General features: G+C 39.2%; 1 protein-coding gene across 2 annotated transcripts in view; it reads right to left on the bottom strand.

The window, feature by feature from the left end:
• The window catches only part of NAALADL2 (N-acetylated alpha-linked acidic dipeptidase like 2), a 394,159-nt gene that overhangs the window by 312,257 nt on the left and 64,557 nt on the right, over positions 1-17,345 (bottom strand). The window lies entirely within an intron of this gene.

Genomic DNA, 17,345 nt, shown 5'->3' with positions numbered 1-17,345 from the left:
ACCACTCATTGAAACAGAAAAATGACCTTTTGCAATGATGCAACTTGTAAATATAAATAGAAGACGCATTTTTCCTGACACAGCAGCAAAGCAGAACATATTTCGAAGCATGATGGTACTTAGGAAATATTTTTCTTACTTAAAGAAAGTAAGAAAATTTAACATTTTACTGCCTAAAATGTTAAAATCAATGTCCTTGTATCCAGCAAGGTCTTTTCCATGAAGCAGCAGACTCCTCAGCAGGGAATTTGTGGTGGCACTTCTGCTATACTACAAAACACTGGACAATAAACAATTGCCTTGGTTATCCATCAGTAAACTAGAAGTGTTATCACAAAAAAAAAGTTCCCAAAACCTCTGATAATTTTAATTTTTCACCCATTTCTCACTAGCAAGCTCATTATCATCTGCATAAATCTTCCTCCTCCTTTTAATGAAATTCAGAAGTTGTCAATGTGTTCCTTCCCCAAGCAAAACAAGGTAGCTCAGTACATATTTAAACAGTGTCTCTGTATCACTGAAGTTCAGTCGTAATCAAGGCTTATTATAAAAATTCCACAGATTGCTCCACTAATAAGCTTCCATGCTGCACTACAGAAATTATAAAACAAAGGGGGAAAAGGACCAATAGCAACCAAATTTTGTCATAACATTCTGTGAACACAACCATATCAGTAAAGAAGTAATGTAAAAAAAAAAAAAAAAAAAAAAAAAGATAAATGCACCATGACTGTTTAAGGAAAAGCTGTGGCACTCAGTGCCATGGTCTGGTTAACATGGTAGTTGGAGCTCAGAGGTCTTTTCCAGCCTCATTGATTCTGGGACTTCTTTTCAAGATCCAGAATGCAGAACCCACTAAATTCCTCCAATACTCCATTTTGTAGGACCACAACCAGCACTAATCCAAATCAATAACACCCTGAACTAGCAGGCAGTCCATCTCCCAGACACTTGGGCTTAATATAAATTTTACTGATTTTACAGCTAAAGCAGGAATAGCAACATTAGACTGAGATGCTCAGAGTTTTGTACAGTCAAGTAAAGCTAAGAGAAAAATACCAGTCCTAAAGAAAATTCATATTCAACAACCCAGTCCCCTTTTCACAAAGACAGTTGAAAATGAACTGCAGCAAAGCAGCAAAAATATAAACTGAAGGATGGATCTACTGAGTTCCAAATACCATATTTCCTTGACAATCATAAATACAATATTGTACTCTTCTTCTGCAAAACAACACCTCTAGACTATACAGCCCCTGTAAGCACACATTGCATTCATGGTCTTACTGGGCAAGACAGAAGGAAGCTGAAAAAAATAACAAAAAAACACTAGTCCTTTCTCTGGACCAGAAAGAAGACTTATTTGCTCACAGGTCTCAGATAAAAGCTTCTCGTTCAAACATTTTATCTTCCTTACAGTTTTACTGCTCAAAAGATGAACTATGAGATTAAATCCAACTTTCTATTAAGCTCTAGAGACAGTCACATGCCATGCAACTTGTAAGACTTCAGAGTTTGGACATAGTAGTAGGTATTGAATATATGAGGGAAGCATTTCAAAAAGGCATTAACACTAATAGGGCTTACATATGTGTATCAAGGGAAGAATAGCTGCTAAATTATGACACTACTCAGTCCTGACCCAGAGGTACAGAAAGAAGCTGCCTGTATAATGCCACAAAATTCTGAGAGATTCTCCTAAATTCACCCACTTAGAAGACTGATTTTTTTCTTTAAGCATCTTCTGAGAGGAAAAGAAGGAAGGGAAAGAAAAAGAGGTCAAATCACATACTAATCACTCTCAAACATGGTTGTGTTTTACCAGTTTGAAGAACTTGTGCAGGGGAAAATTTAGCAGAAACAGAATGGGGTTTTGGTTTTGCTTGTTTAATTGAAAACCAGAGGGAAAAACTCACAGGGAACGATTCCACAAAATGTAGACAGATTATAGATTTATCCTGTCTCTCACATTTGGACATTTAAGGTTTTTCTGCCACCATGACCAGTAACTGCAGCCTCTCACACCCCTACACCTTCTAGACACACAGTTTAAAAGGGGCAAAACAATTTGCCTATTTATATAGTAACAAGATTCATGATCAGGGAACTGAAAAAAATGTCATGTTTCAGTTTTATCAGCTAGAGCCATTTTTTCACTACTGACCACCTTCCTTGGCAGGAATGACTATGTCCATCACATGCTTCAAACTTGCTGTCCATGCCACCTGTAAATAACTTTTATGCAGCTAGCAAAGGTACAGATAATGACTCTGAAGTAATTCTGGTAGGGAAGCATTAGCCCAAGGAAAAAAATTCCTGTTCACAAATCCTGAAGAAATTATTCTCTCCTCAGCAAACCTTATATTTGAAAAGGTAAATATTTTTGCTAGGGGAGAATATTGCAAATCAGAGCAGAAATCCCACTTCACTTAAAATTGTAATTCCTGTATTTCACATGAGGCTCAGAATTCAGTGGGTAGAGAAGGAGGGAGAGGAGACAGAGATACAACAGCTCATGGATTAGATGTTGCCACTTTCCATCCATCATCACATTTTCTCAGATTATGAAAATGAATTTTTCCCAGTAGCACATTTTATGCTTGACAGATTACAGATCAGTTTACACATTCACAATTGGAGCACTCAGATTTTACAAAAGTTCAGGTCTTTTGAGACCAGCATTTGTTATCTGGTTTGACATGAGTCAAGAGAAACATTCTGTGAGACAATGCCAGAGACACTTTCTGGCAATGAAATGGGTGAAGTCACAAAGTCCTTAATGATCTCTGCAGCCAGTCTGAATTTAGCACTTTTTCTTTGACTTTACAGCTGGCTCAGAAAGGTCATTAGACTATTATATCCACTGTTATGTAGAGCAGCACTATACACATGTAAAGTTTCTATAGCAACACTTTCTTAATTCACTCTTTAAGCAAAACACCAATTAGCTTTTTATTATAGCCAATTAAAAAAATCTGCACACTAATTGACAACCTCTCTACACAGAATTTAAGCTTATGCAAAAGAAAATTGCAGTAAATTTTTTTAATGGTAATATCTTAGTTCCTATTCTCCCCCCTTAAGAGAAGATTAAATTATTCGTGATCGGGGCTGATCATTTATTTTCCAATCTAAACCATTTAGACACACAGAAGTAACCTATCCTGATGTGCCTTAAATTTGAGGAGAGCCTGAAGATTACAGGTTTCAGAAAAGCATCAGAAATGTAATCAACTGACTTATTTCTGCATTGCAGGAAACTGGGCATTGGCCTGTGCACCTGGAGATCATGCAAGAGGCAGCCAGCAAAATGTTTCTCTTTCAAAGCAGCCAAGCATGTTGAGCCAAGTGAGAAAGATGGCAAAAACACAGTACCAAAAGTCAAATTTAGCAGGGCAGAAAAGACATTTTCATTTCCTCCTTAATACTTAGTGTTGGTTTTCTCAGATGTCTTCGGCACAGCTGGTGCTGACAGCTTCTTTGTATGTCACTCTGAGTAGCAAATATCAAGATATATTAGTCAGGAACCAGTCAGTGAACACAATATAAAAAGGAACATATGATGCAGAGTATCAGGAGAAATAATCAACAAGAAAAGCTGAACCATCCTTCTTGGTAAGATCTTCTGCATAAAAAGATCTTCTGCATAAAAAACATCATTCCATTCCCCTTACACTTCTTCTAGGTGAGAGGTCAGGATTCACCTTAGTAATAAATAAATAAATACACACAGAAAGAGGCAGCAGATGGCTCCTCTGAGAAGCCTGGCATGCCCCAATCAAGAATTAATGACACTTGAGGTATCAGTAGGTCTGCTGGTTCTTAAGGACAAACTACAGAACTACTCCTTATTTACACCCACACTTACAGTGCAGTATTGACATAGAAATCTAAGGCATCTCACAAGGAATGTGGAGAAACCAAAAGAGTTTCACTTGAAAAGCTGACAGAAAGAGGGGTTAGAGTGGTCTTTCAAATCTAGCACTGTAGAGAGAAGATCAAGGTAGAGATCAACCCAATAAGGTTTTCCCTTTTCATTTTTTTTTAAATTTTTTAAGCTTTCTGCATTGGTATCTCAAGCCACTTAATATTTCAGCCAGTCAGCCCACCCTGCCAGTTAAATATTACACACACACAGTGCATTCGAGGAGAAGGTTTAGGGCAAAGTTTAAAGGCAGCTGCTATTTATTGGCAGCAGTCAGGATCCCCTTCTTTCCACTGCTTTCCAGGAATGTGCATTCCCAGGATCAGAGAGGCTCCAGCTGGTGACAGTCACTTCTCAAACACATCAGCACTAGGTATCTCTTTCTTGCTGCCTTCCCTGCTCTCTCTTTGCTCTGAGCTCAAGGTCCATGTGGTCTGGCAGGTGGTGTGTGCTCTGAAAACCCCTGGGGGAGCACAACCACACATATGATTTCTGGCAGCCTCAGCCCTGCCTAGAAAACACCTTCAGTGGCCTGAAATATGAACCCAAGCCAGCTGTGCAGCCATCCCAGTTTTGTAAAAGCAGGCAGGTCACAAATCAAGAGGAGCAGGCAGGTAAAAGCTTCTCCCCTGTATTTCCTGCTATTATGATCAGCGTTCAAAGTTATCTCCATTAAAAGAACAATTTGCACATACAGATGCAGGTAAAAGACACAGAGCCACATCCCTCTTTAAGACCACAGAAATAATATTTTTTTCCCTTGGATTGACTTTTTTTTACTGTTTCACAAGAGGGCTTACTGCAATTAAACTGTCTTTGTCCAAGTATAAAAGCTCTTTTCTGTTATTTCCAAGAAGTAATGGGATGGCTTTGTTGCTCCTGTAAATTACCCACCCACTGTTACGATCTACCATAGAACTAAATCAAATTAAAACAATAGCCAAGGCATCACTGAGAGGAAAGATTTTCAGCAGTTTTCAAACCTCCTTTTTGACTCCTTTCATTTACATTTCTGCTTCTGAGACACATAAAACACAGAAGCGTGATTGCAGCAAATTTTGATAACTACCATAGATTTCTCCCACTCTCTCAATGAAGAAAAGTATTTCAGAAAAACCTTCCATCCAAATTTATCTTTTCAATTTCTGCACAATCCCATGTTGGCAATAATATGCACCCGTAACAGTGGATGATGAAAAGAAGAATTTAAAGGAAACCCTAACTTTCTTGCAATATTTTTCAACCCCTGAAAAGAGGACTTTCTCAATCTCAAGTTTGGACACAGAACCTGAAAGTAAAATGACTGTATAAAAGGTATTTTTCTGTCTTCACATCTTGGTGAAGAAAGGAAAGCATCAATTTTACAAACGTACTACACGTCAATAATCTGGCATTACTACCCTCAAAGCTAAGAAAACTCAGATTTATTACTATTTTTCTAATATTTATATGTAACAACTGTTATGCATGTTTGTTTATAGACAATATTATTGATTATATTAAGGTTTGAAGTAACAGAAATGTTATCCAAATAATGCTATTTTAACACTGGTTAATTTCTTGGTATTTTATTAAAGATATATAGCAATCACATCAAGTAGTTAATACTGAAAAGTTCTCCTTCCCTTTGTGCTTTCACTACTTCATTTACTAGAAGACTGGAAGTTAGGGGTAGATTCAATAATTTTTATAAAACTCCAACCCTGGATTCCCAATCGCCACATCTATAAGCTCTGAAATCAGGAACCTTGAGTAAACAGAACAATTGAACGTTATGATCACCAGCAAGTTCTCGAGCCATGGCATGACAGAGAAATTATTGTGTCTTTCTGATTTTCATGAGTTCTCTCAAAACTCATACTTTTTTAATCAGGCAAAAAAACCACAATAAATCTCCAGTCCTGCTACTGGAAAGGCTAGCTCTTATCTAAAGGATACAATACATAGTTTTCTATTTTATAATTCTTAGGTTAAATTAAAAGACCTCAACATATACTAGATTGAGCTGGAAAAGAAGGAAGCATCTCCAAGGATCCTACCATCTCACAGTCAGGAAATTCTGGACAATTAAAATAGAAACAAGCACTGAGGAAAATATAATTAAATGTTTCTATGGAGGAAAAACATTGTTAAAACAACCCAATCTAGCTCCCTCTTCCTATTTCTTTCATCAAAACCTTCCAGAAAACATCCACACATAGCAGTTCTCACATCTCACATTAGGGGTAGAGCAGCATATATTTATATTATATGCAGGAGGAAAATCAATAGATGCAATTGAGATCTCAGCAGCACATGCAGGTTGATAGATACACTGCTCTGGGCAGTGCCAGGATGCAGCTGGGGATCAACACGAAATTTCAGTGCTACACCAATCCTTGTAGCACCTGAGGGATCAATTCTGCATCTCTGAGCCTCAAGGAAGGGCTGGAAGGAAGGAGATCCAGTAAAAGTCACTACATGAGGAGAAACAGGGAACTTATGTTGGCCCTTGGCTTTGTCTTTGAGATAAGAACTCCAACAGTTTGCCTTTGTATATTCAGATAAAAATAAGTGAATATCTACCACTCAAATTAAAGGACACAGATGGCTGCTTTGAACTGAAAGAAAAGGCCAAAGTGGTTTCAGTGACAAAGTCCCCTAAGAATAAGCAGAATGTTGTACCTTTGTTGGGTGGAAGGAGCTGTTATCTACCTTCCCTGCTCCTAATGGGATTCCCTGGGGTCTCCTTTTCATCAGTTTCAAAAGGTCAGTCTTTGTCTCCAAGTGCTTCTTGTCAATGTTAAAGCCACAGTCTGCTCTTTGATACCAAGATAAAAGAAGTATCTGCTGGCTTAGACCACCACAAAGTGAGAAAAAGCCCCACTGAAAGCAGCGTTTCAAAGCAGCAAGTGCTAAACACAAGATGACCAAGGGAAGGAAACACCCTGCAGGAGAACAAAATAACTTGCCATGATATACTCAGTGACACATTTCACTTTCAGCCTGGTCCAAAATGCAATAAAGTTTGCAGAACTTCTGTTGATTTTAACAGGTTTTGGAATATGTCCCTTACGCCCTCTGAGATTATATCAGGAAAGGAGTATCAGTTTATCAGGTTTAGTGGGCACACACAACACATTTTATCTTTCAGCTTCTCTCCTTTAAGGAAAAGGAAGGTTCACATGCTCAGGGAATTCAGACACAAGAAATAAAGCAAAGGAGAGGGAAGGCAGATTTCTCAGTGGGAGAACAAAGACAACAGGTTCGTCTTCAAAATGGTTTGTATTTTCTCCCTCAGCATAAATTAAAAAAAATTACAGATAATATACATTTTATTTTTACTTGTATTCTCATCAAGATTCATCCCAGTTGGAAAAGAAGGTATGTCCCTCTATACAAACAGATTAAACCATAAAAATATAGCAAAAAGTCAATTTCCAGACTTTATAACTATTTTCATCGAACAAGTTATCATATTTTGGAACTGCTAAAATCTAGACCTCCCCAAAACCAGGTTTATATAGCATGACTATAGATAATCATCTGGCAGCATTTTTATTAAATTCCTTATATCAGCAGAATTCATCAACTGCAAATAAAAAGAAAATCGATATAATTCCAACAGACACTCCATTGTGGAGCCCACGGGTTTTTTTTAAGTAAGGATAAAAAACTAGACCACACCCTCCATCCTGCCCCAGCACAGAACCAGCCAAATTTTAAAAATTAAAACAATTCTTGTCCCATTACCCCGGCTGAGCTGCTGTGTGAAATTTGCTCATCACTGTGGAATCTTCATTCTTGATCCTCCAGTTCTGCCCTGGCTGGGATGAAGAGCTCAGGGGCTTCAGGGGCTCTGGGGAAAGGGGACTTTGGGCACTCAGCAAGCTGAAACTCCTCCTGTGTCCAGGGAATCACAGAGGGTGGCAGAGCCCAGGACAAGAGGATTCAGTTTTGGAGACATTTTTATCTAATAAAACATTTTGTGGTGCAGAGATGCACCGAGCAGTAATCCATGAGCTCATCCAGGCATGTTACACACACAGCAGGAGCTCAGAGCTGGCTGCTAATGGAACCAGACTGAGCTCAAGCTACTTATCCTCAATTATGTTGGGTATTCCTGCCCAGCCCTAAATTGTGCTCCCTCATCTCACCCTTCAGCAGACACCACAGTTAAGTCATTCGTGTTTTCACAAAGGGGATGGACAGAGAGAAGTGCCTCTTCTTCCCTCAAAACAATGAAGCATTTCTCCTGAGGCACAGCCCTACCAGGGGTGATCCTCCTGTTCTTCACTTCTTCACATCAGGAGCACTCAGTGCTCCAGATTCACCAGGAGAGAGGATGCACGACCTGATCCTGCCTGGAATTTCACAGCTAGGACATGCCATGGATGTGGGATTTACATCCCAGGTCTAGCCCTGCCCAGACAGGTCTCTGGGCTTCTCAACTTCAGTCCATTGGCATCTTCTGCTCTTCGTTCTCCTTAGATAACCCTGGTTTAGGGATATCCACCTGGTCAGCCACAGCAGTAGCAGCCTGCTCTGTCCCAAGGTTAGAGGAGAAATAGAAGCTGATTCATTTGGAACAGTTCAGCTACACTGAGTTTTGCTGACTTATTATTGGTCAGCATATTTATTATGCTAGATATAAATAAAACATTAAACATTGTGCTCAAAATATCCAAAATAGCCTGCAATTCTCCTACTTCCTGAGCAAATTAAATGAGTTTTCGCCCCAGTGGCTTTTGCTTTTTTTTTATTATTAAAGACAGGGAAAAGCCATGACAAACTAGGCCTTTCCTAGCGAAGGGGAAAAAAAAAAGGGAAAAGAAAAGGGAATAGCCATGAGATGATACAAACAAACTTACACTAGTGCTATAAGCTGAATTCTGAGCCATTGTTGCTGTTGCATTATTTTGGTAATCCAATTAACTTCTGATGTTGTCAAATGCAAAATCAGAGCAGGTTTGCACAATGAATGCTTACAGTAGTAACACAATTACACAAATTTCTATTAGCTGGTGCTGTTAAATATTCTCAAAGGCAAAGGGTGAAATACACATTTTACAGCAGTGATTATGAATTCCTGTAGTCCAGGAGACAAGTATTGCTGATGGTGTCCAACAACAATAAATAATTCTGAAATCTCATTTTCTTGCTTTCTAAGTAAACCCATTGCACTACTGCCATGTATGTTTGCAGTTTGTGCCAGACTTAGCTATGTCACCAGCAAGTATCAATAAAGATCATATTGATTTCAGAGTATCCAATGCTAAAAGTCAATGTTCCAATTGGTGGGACAGAGGCAACACCAGGATTGCAAAGTCCTAATTAGTTGAACATCTAAAACAAAAATCACATCATAAGCCATTCTACAAAAGAATGACCTTCAAAAGGAGAGCAAAGCCTGAACAGAGCAGAACACACAAAGTGGCTAATAATGCAAAACCAACACTCTTGTTCATGCTTGCAGAAACAGAAAATAAAATAAAATAATCCTAAAACCTGTACTGATTTTATTCTGAAATAATTTTTTTAACCAACTGCAAACCCATCTTGCCTTGTTGAAAGGCCACAGAATGGTGACTTGTAATTGCTCCAAACCCAAGCCTGACTCTGCCAGGTAAGTCAGGAGCAGTGCCAGTGAAGTGAAAGCTGCTGAGGTGCTGTGCAGGGCAGGTCAGACACAGCCACCAGCAGCAGGCTGATTTACCACTCTCGCTGACAGTGTGTCTCTGAAAGCATCAGGAAAGCTCTGATTGCCTATTATGCATTATTAAGACACAGATCGATAGGGAAACCTCCAGGGGCCACTAACATGCACTGCACGTGTGATTTCACCTTCTGCACACGCAGAGACAGCTCTCAGAGCTGTTCCTGCAGCCCTGTGGCCAGGAACCCTGCACAGGAAGGTACCTGTGGCTTCCTTCCTCTTCTACCTCACCTTCTTCTCCCCCTCCTATTATTTTTATGTTTTGTGCCTACTAAAATTCCAGCCGTCACACCTTGACTTGTGCTCCTCCAGTCACACCCACTTCCATTAAATTTCAATTTAAGCATTTTGGGGCAGAGGCTGGGCTGGGAGATGGGCTTGTTTTCAGGCTGCAGCAAATGCTGGAGCCTCTAAACACCAAGAGTAACCTGTAATTTCGACATGTTTTTCAGCTGAGGGATTGATTTTAAGGATCAGAGAACACAAACGGCTCATTTTTGAAGGATAAAAAATAAAATATTAGGAGCTCCAGATGCTCAATAATTTTCTTCACAAGACAGGAATACTGCTTAAAATTATCCTCTCTACCAAATAGTATCCTTTTTCTTGAAAACCTGAAGTATAAAGGTAATTTCTGAACAGTAGCATATGTCATAAATATATGTAGCAGCACCAGTCTGAGCCTCAGACCACTTTGGCAGCAGAGCTGGGCAGATTCGGGTGATTTACGGTAAGCATAGTTAATAACTTACAATAATCATGCTTAGCATCAAGCTCAGAATGAACTGCTGCCAAACTGACAAATGTGGCTATGAAAATTGATAGCTTTGAAATTTGTTTCAAGGTTCATGTACAGAAAACCTCGCCAGCAGACACAGAAAATTCGAAACGCTTTTAAGAACAGTGTTCTGCATATGATTGAATTAGTTAATTATCTGAAAATCACCCACCCAGAAGAACAACTGTCTCTAGCTTTGGTGATTGCCTGTTTATTTCCAGCACAGAAATAACTTTATTCATTGTGGCAAAGAAGGATAACAGATACTTTGCATCTTTTGATGGGTAGAAAGAAGTATGGAGAGTAAAGATATATCACTCATTTAAAATAGGTCTTCAAGCCTTAAAACATTTTCAATTACAACACCAATACAACTCTCATATGATTCACCTTCTGCCCAAAGTTAAGTGATCCCTATTATGAATGCACACATTAACCTGTTACAGAAAGGAGATTCTCCTCCATGCTCTTGGATTTATTCTTCTAGATACAGAAGAATGCACACTATAAGGAGCTGAGCTCAAAATCATACCAGAAAAAAATAAAAATAAAAAAGCAACACAGGTTCTGAACATTGGACACTAAAGGAAGAACTGGCAACCAGACAGATTGGTAAAGAGTGGAATAAAGTAGCAGTTATTTTCACACAGCTTCCATGGCAGCCAGTTCAGTCTATAGGCTGGATTGCTGAACTATCACTGCATGGCATCTGGCTCCAAACGCCTCCAACTGCCAGATTTTGACCCTGTGGGTTAAAATCCAGAATTTCTCAATCCAGGAGCAGATGTTTCTACAGATTTCTGAAATGTGATTTCATTAATTCACCAATAACAAACAAGAAATCTCACCACAGCATGCCTGATTTAAGGGGCAATGGAGTTCAGAGCACAGTAACCGGGACAAGAAGGGCTGGGGAGAAGCAGCAGAGAAAACATGGAAAGGTCAAAGAAAAGAGCAGAAATGGACCCAGAGAGCAGCAAGACTCATGGTCAACAGTGTTCTCCAAAAGTTTTATTGCAGAGACTAAAATACTCCAAACCATTAATTTCTCTTGCTCCTCTGGAAGCACAGGGACACCATCACAAGCTGTGCATCCCTCATCCTCTTCCAATGCAGACATGACACACTAGTCATGGTCTTGCTCTTGCAAAAATAACCAGAAGAACCTTCTGGTATTAGAGCAGAAAGAGAAGTGTGGGTGAGGACGTGGAGGAAGAGGGAAGTGTGAAGGACAGTAGGAAACAAAAACAACTTGGGAGTTGAAATCCACTGCAAGAGAGATGATGACTGCTGAATATAGCAAACCAGTCCCATGGGGAAAAAAAAAACAACCAAAAAACCCTTCAACAGAGACAATCCTGTGCTCCAGGTAAGACAGACTGCAGAGAACTGTTTTGTGCAACACGATGGGGTGTAACAGCACCACGAGCATATGGCTGTGTCTGAACACACAGTGATACAGCATCATTTTAAACTCTAGATTCATACCTCACACCTTCCTACAATTATCACTGTAAACAGTGCAGTTCACTGTCTGCCTTCTATAGTCTGAAACTGCTGATGCTGTTTAACCAACTTCTGCCCTTAAAATAATCCTGAAGTTCTCCATTAAATATTTATGTTGAGCTTCTAGCACAGGTTTCTGCTCAGGGTCTATTAAACTCTCCTGATGAGCTGAGTCAATGTCACATGCTGAACCTTTTCAAGTCCCTGTTTCTTTCAGGTTACATAAAAACAGAAGAAAACTGGAAGATGGGGTCACACTTTTCAGTTCTTACTGAATGAACCTATAAATGATATTAAAGAATAACAAATGGAATAACATGCATGTATCAAAAACTTCTTTTAAAAAACACTGTTCATCTCCTCAACTAAATCAAGTTCCAGCAAATGGAAGGTATTACTCCAGCATGCTCTTATCCCATCCATCTCCTGCTCTCCTACACATTATCCCAGTTCTGTGCCAAATGAGATCATTCTCCTAGAGTCCACACCTGCTGCATAATTGATTGTTTTGACACGAAATGTTCATGCACAGCAGCACACATCACATCATCTCTGTGACCACGGGAATGTGATCTTTGAGTCGCCAGCCTGCCAAAACTTCCACAGAAGTCAACAGCAGTTGTGCTCACGTGAAATGCACCCAGTGCTTCTGGGTTTAAGTTGATTCCATGAATTTCGTGGCCCTCTGAAATTCTTCTTTACAGCCTTATTTCCCTTGAAGGGAAGTACCCATGGCTTGCATGACTGAGATCATTTGAACACAACCTCATGTTTTCGCTGACATTTGGCTATCCTCACCCCCAGGCAAAACACGACGGAAATTTATATGGAAATTACTCAGCTGGTGAAGAATCTGGATAGAAATCTCAGCTGTCATATGAGAAATATATAAAGGATTACGGGTATCTCAGCCATTTATTAAGTAATAGTTCCTTGATATTAAGCTAATCATGAAGACTAAAATGGTCATGCTGATGTTTTTAAGAGGAGCCACCTGAGATGTGTTTGAATTTATGTTTCTTGAATTTCTCTGTATACTCATGATAATCCTACTGCAATGCTGAGCAAAGAAATGTACCTTTGCAGTCATACCACCCAGGAGTACCCACATCACAGCAACGTTTCAGTTGTTTTGGTTTTTTTTTCCTCCCATTCTTTGTTATTGGACAAAACCAGAGTGACTGAATTGCTGAGATTCAGATTCCATTAAACATCATCTTAGCTGCTGCAACAAGCACAACTGCATTTACTAGAATTCGATAGATACTTCAGCATTAGAATCCCCTCTGTCTTTACTAGCTGATCTTTAGAGGCTGCCCAAGTATCACACCCTGAATCACACAATCATTGTTAGCCCAACAGCACTTTATTCCCCAGCAAAGTGGATGCTACCAGGAAAGTCACGTGCTGCTCAAGCACTGGATTTAAACTCACTGTACTAAACAGAATTGCAAAATATACACAATCACATACTCCATATCCAGAGCTCTGCCACTGGCACACTATAAACCCTGGAAATAATGGCATGATAAAAAATAATAGATTTAAAGTATCATCGTTTTAAATAAAATTTCTTACTATTTAGAACTGGTGGAGGATTCAATAAAATGGCTTACCACAAGAGAGCATACTTGCATATAGAAACCACTCACCAGTTAGGGAATTCCAGCAGAGGAATTTAATTTTTTTTTGTTAATTAAAAGATGCGGCTAACCTGCGTATCATCATTGAAACCAAGGACTTTATCAAAGTGAAAAGCCCAATTAGCATCAGTCCTCTTTGGATGTATAGGCTAACATAGCCCTCATCAGCTCCATAAAAACCCAAGGGTGCCTCTGCTCTCCAGAACTGCAAAACTAATAAACAATTTCATTTAATTTGAAACAGGCTACACTGAAATCCAGTTTGCCTCAGAGTAACAGTGGATTGCATGCTTTTCTCCAGGGCACGTGTGGCAAAGTAAGTATTACAAACCTAATGCATGAAAAAGTGCGTTGAGAAGACTTGCATTTACAAACGGAGCAGAGTGGCACATTTATCAAACCTGAAAACAGCCTGCTCAAAATCTCCTATGCAATGCACTGGAACAGGTTTCTATAATATCCTTTAAAATATCTATTTTTCTCAGCTGAATTAATATGGTACCCAAAAAGTAATTTTTATTATTATTTTGATAATAAAGTGCATATCTGCTACCCAGTATTTTATTCTGATTGTTTCCATCATCACCAAAAGGACTGTCCAGTGTGAAAAAAACCCTACAAACTGGGAAGAGATTTCACCATTTTACAGGGGAGCCTTTCATCACTGGAAAGAAAATGGCTTTCCAATTACAATGCTATTTCTATGGCTGTGCTTCAATTACAGAGCTATCACTGCATAACTCAATGCTTAGTGTTACATGTTCGTTCAACCAGATACATTTTTGATGCATCCCTAATTGCTCCACAAATCCAGATGCACACAGTGTTTTTCCTCCAAGAAAAGGAAAAAAAAAACAGGCAAAAAAGTCCATCCTAGAGATGAGACTATCCCACTGCATGGCAGGAATGCCCACAAATGTTATAGTAATAGGCAAGACTAGACAGAAATATGATTTTGGTGCACTCTGAAAGTTTTATTTGGAGGGATTTACCATCAAATACATGGTGAAAATGTTTTTCTCTACAGGTTAGACCTAATTCCTTCAACTTTTAAAATGGTACTGAGAGCTAACAACATTTTGTTGATGCTGCCCAATAGACAAGTAACTTTCCAAAATTTGGTTCTAAACACACTTCTCCCTAGATACTCTTAAGTTCTAATACTTGAGTTAATGCTTGTAAGTCAGGATCAGGACTATCAGCCAGGTCACTGGGGCCACAATCAATTGGGCTACTCCACAGAGAAATGAAATATTTGCATTTTCCTATTCTGCATCACAAAGAAAACACAGAGCACCCACACCAAAACAGACTACCAGACACACACCCAAGAGCAAATGAGGGAGAATCAGCAGAGAATCACAGAATGGTTTGGGCTGGAAGGGAACTTTAAGCCCACCTCATTCCAATTCCCTGCCATGGGCAGGACATCTTCCACCATCCCAGGCTGCTCCAAGCCCCATCCAACTTGGCCTTGGACACTTCAGGAATGGGATACCCACAGCTTCTCTGGGCAACTTGTGCCAGTGCCTCCCCACCCTCACAGGGAAAGATTTTTTCCTAGCACCTAACCTAAACCTGCTCTCTTTCATCTTGAACCTATTCCTCCTTGTCCTATCACTCCATGCCCTTCTCCAGCTCTCTTGAAGCCCCTTGAGGCACTGGAAGGAGCTCTAAGGTCTCCTCAGAGCCTTCTCTTCTCCTGTCTCAGCATCTATAGAGGAGATGCTCCAGGGACTGCAAATCTGTGCTTTGCTGAAACCAAACTGGATCTGCCAACTGCCAGATAATAAGTCTTATTCCAGGTGACTCCCAAAGCATTTATGTCAATGTTTCCTCAAAGGTTTTGGGTCTCATTAAAACATAAAATCCCAGCCACCACCAAACACAGAAAACAGTTTCACTGAACAGCTCAGACCAGCTCTAATTAAGATATATAAACTCTTAGAGTTGCACTCCAGCTTGGTGTTTATATGAATAACTTAAGTATTTAATAGATACCTTCACTTTTAATTACCATAAATGTCAAGAGTTTCCTGTAGGATAAGAGCTCCCCAAATGTTTCAATGATTTTTGAGCTTTATCTGAAGTGGTTAACTTTAGGATTTTGTAATGAAACCAACCCTACAACATTTAAAAAATTAACAACCTTCGTGCCTACACGTTTTCACCCTAAAACACATCCAAGGACCTTCACTGAATAATAGTGCCTCTTCTTGCACTTGACATTTATTAGTCATGATTTTAAAGTGAGGAGTATTTAATTACAAATAAAGGATCCCTGACTTTGATAACTCTCAAGGAACTGCTAAGCATGAAATAAAATACGATGCCAGAGCCTCCCCTTCAACTTTGCCATGTATATTTCTTTCTTTTGATAATTCCAATAAAATAGGCTGATTGTCAAAGTCTAATTTTAGATTTAATGAAGCAGTAAAGGTTGGGGTGATGAAAAAGAAGCTGGAACAATAACAGTAAAAACATAGTCACAGATGATGACGATCCAAGAAAAATTTTCTGGCCAATTTGATTTGATTGTCTTAAACAATGACAAAGTACAGAAGCAATTAGAAATCACATCCAGTATTAGCAAGTGACTAAATGCTAGTTTAATGGCATTTTATGCTTCCTGAAGGCTGGCAAAATTCTACCTCATGTGTTTTAAACAATAATTCAATTTCATCATCAGGATGGTACTTTTCCTTCCCATTTAATTGTGACCAAATTGTTTCCTGAATTTTATCTTGCTACTGGCTTTACTATTACAGAACACTATTAATATCAAAGGTTTTTATGAAAAAGTTGTTCACATATATTCCAGCATTGACTGTGACACAAAAAATTAATATGAAAGCTCAGTGAAAGGAGAATGGCACATGATTTTGTAATAAATATATACACTTATTTTGTATCTATACAAACTTAAAAACATATTAATGGAACTGTTAAGATCCAAAGATATCCACCCCAAACTGAAGACCCTCTTTAGCAGGCCTGAACAACAGCAAAGCCAAACTGCTCTGCAAGCTCTGAAGAGCTGAAGGCCCAGTTGTTGTAGTATCTTAAAATACACCCAATAAAAGGGCTTTGAATCCACAAAACACATCACACACACACACACAAAAGTGCTTTATGTCAACGTTGAGACTGACAGTTATTCACAATGGCTCAGCTGAACACCATGGCAGGGAGTCCTTTTTGACATGAAATTAAATACACTCAGCTTTAACATTTCATAAGCACCTTTGTATTCACCAAGGGTTTATAATGCCATGGCCATGAACACACCGGAAAACGTGGAGCCAGAACAATACTTAATATAAATGCTCAGAGCCAATTTCCTCAGTGCCTCAAGATAATAAAAATACAAATCTGACTGCTAACACCGCAAGCAAATCCAAATTACTAACGTGCTTTAAATCAGCACCCCCGATCTTCATGTGGCTGTGAAAATAAAGAGACAGGAGAGTTTTCAGAAGGCACAAACAAAGAGTTAGCAGCTTAATAGACTTCCTACACTTCAACCTTCTCCTCTAGGTGCTGCAATACTCATGAAGTATTTCTCCCAGCTTAACCCCTCAAGTTTTCAGACAATTAATTACCAGGAAAAATTAATTCACAGGAGGTCCTGCAGTAGCTTTTCCACTGGGGTATTACTGAACACAAACAGCGAGCATCTGTCTGTACTACCCCCTCTGATTAAAAATCAAACGTTGTAGATTTTGTGACAAACAAGCAAGTCATGTGTCAAGAGAAAACCCAGGTTCAGCCAGGATTCCCATGGTCAAGCTGTAATAA

This window comes from Lichenostomus cassidix, chromosome 9 (assembly GCF_008360975.1).
Source record: "Lichenostomus cassidix isolate B80296 chromosome 9, HeHo_3.0, whole genome shotgun sequence".
Taxonomy (NCBI): domain Eukaryota; kingdom Metazoa; phylum Chordata; class Aves; order Passeriformes; family Meliphagidae; genus Lichenostomus; species Lichenostomus cassidix.
Note: the sequence above shows the minus strand (reverse complement) of the source record. Positions and strands in the feature narration are given on the sequence as shown.